Source organism: Nuphar pumila, chromosome 7 (assembly GCF_984573655.1).
Source record: "Nuphar pumila chromosome 7, dmNupPumi1.hap1.1, whole genome shotgun sequence".
Taxonomy (NCBI): Eukaryota; Viridiplantae; Streptophyta; class Magnoliopsida; order Nymphaeales; family Nymphaeaceae; genus Nuphar; species Nuphar pumila.
In genome coordinates this window covers 121203819-121209818 of record NC_143255.1, presented here as the reverse complement: position 1 = coordinate 121209818, position 6000 = coordinate 121203819, and positions in this window count along the sequence as shown.

The following is a 6000-nucleotide window of genomic DNA, read 5'->3' as shown; positions in this document are numbered from 1 at the left end:
GTACAAACTTTTTTTAACTAAATACTCTTGACGTACCTCCACAAACATAGTACGAATGTCTCCAAAATATGTGAACCTCCTTTAACTAAATACTCCCAACTTATGTCTTCAAGAATGGTAAGACCTTCACAACTCATTTATGTAAATGTCTACAAAATATGCAGAACTCCTTTAACTAAACAATCTCGCCATTTGCTTGCAAATATGGTATAATATTCAAAATTCATTTTTTTGAATGTCTTTAAAATGTGTAAACTTCCTTTAACTATTTTTCTCAAAGTACGGTCTCAAATATAGTACAATATTCACAAATAATGTTTGTAATTGTCTCTAAAATGTGCAAACCTCCTGTAACTAAATGTAACTAAGATGTGAATGTCCTGACCTTCGCAAGTGGATGTTGTTACACATTTGTGGATGTCCTCCCGATGTTTACTTGATAATTCACGAACATCCTTATATGCGAAACTTCTTACCTTATTTGTGGATACGTCAAACATTCATACATTCGACATGGGATTCGCAAAATTTCTTATGACTTTACAACAAATCATCTTTGTATGAGCATTAAATTTGATGCTTTATTTTTTCTAAATGCATTGTTCACATTTGAAGACTATTTTTGCATAAACTAGTGTTTTTGTGATCCCCAACGTGATTCTCCAGTTAATAATTTTTGGTGAATCTCTAATATTATTGCTTTCTTTCTATCACTCGATGGCACCTCAGCAATGAGTTTTTGAGCATCCAACACATCATCGGTGGCAAAATATTTTGATAAGCACATCTTTAATGATTAAATCAATTATGTTTTGAAACAGTGGCATGGATAAGTTATTTTTTGAAACATTTGCATGAATATGTTATTTTATGAAAGAATTGCATGGTTCTCAAGTTTTTTTAGTATTCAATAGCTTATTTTGTTTTTTTGTTTATTTAATTTTTTTTCATGTGAGTGTATGTTTCATGTTTTATTTTTTTAATTTGGTTGCTTATTTGTTGTGTATCTTATATTAAAAAGATGACTATGAAATACTTGCATGGTTTTCAATTTTTTGCATTGTGAATCACCTATTTCATTTGTTTTTTGTAGTCCTATTTTAATAGCCTATTCGGTGTCTCCATTACCGGCATGTTTACCTCTATGCTCTATTATGTTTTTTGCAAAGAAATTGTTTATTTATTTTTTATAAATAGACTATCATGGAGACAACAACACCTACACTAACACCTATTGATAGAACATAGCAAACACATTACATACTGGGTGATTCGTCCTACTACGGAGTATGAAAGAAGCTTGACATGTGGATAGAAAGAAAACTTGTTATATGACCAAAAGTATGGGTGACCAACATATTTCATAAAAAATGCAGCATCAGCAAGCGGAGGCCGAAAAATTTATGTTCAAATAAACAACATTGAACATATTCATTGGTAGCAAGAAGATCTATTGCTACTGCGCAAAAAAGTTGATGAGGTAGTGGACAAAATTTTGTCTCCCATTCTGTAAGCATTTAAGAAGGAGAATCCATGTGTGTAGTAAGCAGTGAAGAAGTTGAAGAAGCCATTGATTGGGTTTGAGGTTGTTGATAACTTGTGCGTTCAGTTAGAGGAAGCAAGAGACTTAGCCACTTGTAGTGGCTGTGAGATAGAGGGAGAGTGTGGACAGTGTGAGGGTGGAAAGGGCAAAGAAGAAACTTCAACAAGGGGGGATGTCAAGGTTGAGGTTGAGGAGATCGTGGAGAAGAGATAAGGTAAAGATGTTGAGTATGAAGTGGAGATTGATGTTGATGATCCTCAACAAATAGAGGAGGCGAAGGTTAAAGTGGAGAGTAAGGGTGTGGTGGGTCTAAGGGGTAGAGGAAGATCTTCAACAAAAGAATGAAGTTGGGGTGGAGAGTGTAGAGGAGGGTCCTCAAGGGCACTGAGGTGAAGAGATCGAAGAAGGAACCTCAGGAGTTTGAGGTGGAGAGGGTTGAGAAGGAGGTGGAAGATCATCCATTAGAGGAGGAAATACATGCTCTGAGGAAGATGTCACAACAACAAACAAAGTCCAATACTCATGGACACATACTTTATTAATTTGCTAGTGTGTGCAGTATGTTTATAAGATGTTTGCAAGCAATTTCAATGTTACATTCAATAATTAATTAAATTGGCATATAAGTGGTATGAAGCATGCTTATAAGATAACTAGTTTGAATATTATAATTTAATAATTAAATTATCATATATGTGTGAAGCATGTTTTTAGAATAACTAATTTCAATATTGTAATTCAATCATTAAATTATCACACACACACACACACACACACACACACACACACATATATATATATATATATATATATATATGTGTGTGTGTGTGTGTGTGTGTGAAGCATGTTTGTAATATAACTAGTTTGAATATTGTAATTCAATGATTAAATTGTCATATATGTGTGAAATATTTTTTTATGATAACTAGTTTGAATATTGCAATTCAATCATTATATTGTCAAATATGTGTGTATGAAACTTATTTATAAGATAACTAGTTTGAATATTGTAATTCAATGATTAAATTGTCATATATGTGAAATATATTTTTAATATAACTAGTTTAAATATTGTAATTCAATCATTAAATTATCATATATGTGTGTTTGTGAAACATGGTTGTAAGATAATTAATTTGAATATTGAAATTCAATGATTAATTTATCGTATACGTGTGTAAATTGAATTTGAGTGTTATATTCAATAATTAAATTATGATATGTGACTAATTTCATACAAATTTTAGTGTGATTGCAGGATTTGCAACAACAAAAAATAGAGGATTCAACAAGCCTTTTGCATTGGTTCTACTGATTCCAAGCACAAACACTATCAGAGGATGTGAACAACTTGTTAGATCCAATGCATTTTTGACAATTTTTGGAGGTTATATCATAGAAAATTGGTCATAGTCTCGTAGATTTCATGGTGCAGTTTTGAAATCCGATAATAAACACATTTAAGTTCTCTAATTTTGTGATAACCATCACCTTAGAAGACGTGACACACATCACAAGATTGAAGTTCCATGGAGATCCAGTGAATGCACCTCAGTTTAGATATTTCAAACACCTATGTCATGTTTTATTAAGAGCACACGAGGATGCATTCGAAAGTGAAAGGTTGAAGTTGTCATGGTTGAGAAAGACATATGACAACAACAAGGCAAAGAGAATGAAGGAGAAGATACCAAGTGTTGGATGAAAGGTCGGTCCTAGGGAAGATAAGGAGTTGAAGGCATTTTTCCTCTACTTCTTTAGCACTTGTGTATTCATCGACACTGGTGAAAAGTTGATTCATGCATCATATGTGCAATTGGTATAAGAACTGGACAGTGTCGATGAATATGCATGGGAAACAACTTCACTTACATACCTGTATGCAAGTTTGAGTTAAGTAAAATGTAAAAAAAAACTTTGCCGACATGTTGGTTTTGTTGATGGTACAAATATTGATTCATTAATTTGATTTGATTTATATAAAAATATAATTTTATTATCTTTATGGACTAATTTACGTATTAATATGTGTATTGATCTTTGCAAGTTTGGATATGAGAGTATATACCAATTAGAAGACTCCTTATACGTGACTAAGTTCTTAGGTTTTCATGTATTGCTATGTGGAGTAGGTCACATAAGGGAGAAAACTTAGATAAAGAAGATGAAAAAGAGGGAAATGATGGAAGAAAGATGGGTCATCAATTGGGAATGGTCATTTTCACTGCAAAGTTGCGCATGTGAACCAAAGTACATATAAGTATACATAAAAGAAGTGGTTATACTTTTTATAAATAATGCAATATAAGACTGACCATGAGTGCAATTTCATTATGTAGGTAACATAGCACCCCTACAAAAAAGATGCAGATGAGGAGGAGGATGTGGTTGTCCATGCCATCAACCTCGCAAATAAAGATATTTGGTTGCACAACAAGAATAAAGTTGAACACCAAATGGATAGCCGAGTGGTTCGGCAATTTAGGTATACTTAACAACAATGCAATCACCCTCCCATAGTTACCAGAAGTGTTTCATGTTGTTCGATGGATCAATTGAATGATTACTCCAAATTGTTCTTATTCCAACTTAAAAACTGACATGATGATGATGATAACATCGACTTGTATTCCATGGTATATGTCCGCCATGAGAATGTAATTGCTCCTAACCAACACTTGACAAATAGTTCCAACACAAAGAGGGGCAACAATATGGTAATGCACTTATATATAATGTGATTTTCGTATACACTTTGATATTCATAATTTAATTATACATTGATTACAAATTAACTTTGTTTATAAATTACTTTCATTACAAATTTATTACATTGTACACTTATATATATACTTTGATTACAAATGAAAGAAAAGAACAAATTAGAGTTAAGAGTTTGAAGCTTTGAAGGACTTCAAGTGGAGTGGATGTCGTGACATAGTTAGCTTTTGCAAGGACTGAAATTCATAGGTTGCATGACTTGCTTGAAGTAAATAAGATCCTTCTTAAAACCCGAGAAGAGATTTTGCGAACTCAGGTAGAGATGCACTTTACCAAAGATAAAGAGTTTGATGAGCTAAAAGCATAAGGACAATTTATGCAACATTCACAAGAGTCGCAAAGCTCTGAATTTATCGTAATTTTGATCGGAATCACAAACAATTATACATTGTATAGATACTCTTATAATTTGTATATACTTTTGCTACAATTAATTATAATTGAATATCAGGTTTAAATTGGAATAAACTTGTATATTCATTTGTATATACTTTTATTTCAATGTTTGAATGTATATATTGTGTTTTCTGTTTATGAATGTATTGATAGGTTTTTGTGTAAGGATGTATGTATAATTTATAACAGGTTTCTGTGTGTGAATGTATAAATAAATTGTAACAGATTTTTTATATTGTGACTGTGTGAATATATGACATGAACGTATGTAAACAACAAGTGTTTAAACAATATTTGAATGATGACGATTTATATCAGAGTCTGCGAACATGAGGACCTTCACATACTTTTCTATTTACCTTATCAATTGGACGACATTCACACACTAGAGTTTACAAATGTTCTCATGTTATTCACACACTCTAATATAAACCTTATCAATTGGACAACATTCATATATCAAAGTCTGTGAATCTCAAGACATTCACGCGCTCTGATATAAACCTTATCAATTTAAATACATTCTCATGCTCTGATATAAACCTTATCAATTGTACGACATTCATATATTAGAGTGTGCAAACCTCAGAACATTCTCATGAACTGGCATTTACCTTATCAATTGGATGACATTTGCAAAAGGTACCTCATTATCATCAAAGGGTTGCAAAGGTCAAGATGTTCACAACACATACAAACTTTCTCCTGTATTTGCAAACATCAATGTTGAACTTAAGTGTCTGTATACTTAGAGATCCACATGTAATGAACACTCAAGGCCCTCAGTTCTAAAAATATGTGACACCAATACGCAAACCTTGTAATCATCACATGGTTGCGAAGGTCGGGATGTGACCTATTTGCAAATGCCTTCTGTTTGCAAGATGTAAACTATATTTGCAAAACAATAATTTTTTACTACAAAAAAATTCAAAAACAGTCCAAAAGTTTTCATAATAATCAAAGGCACACCTAAGTTACCTAATTATAAAATACATTTAATGACATCTTTGGCAAAAGTAACTTTAGATTTTTTAAATTAACCATGCAAAAAGTTTAGTATTTTTAATTATATCAAAAACTTAGAAGTGTTTTTTTATTATCCCCAAAGTTTAGGTGCACTTTTGAAAATTTTTCTTCTCACCAAATTTTTAGATATTTCAGGAAACATGCCATTTTACAAAGACAGTACAATCATTATTTCTTTCATTTAGGCTTCATTTGTTTCACCCATTTTACACATGAAAATGAGGATTTACATATAAAACTCCCTATTTTCG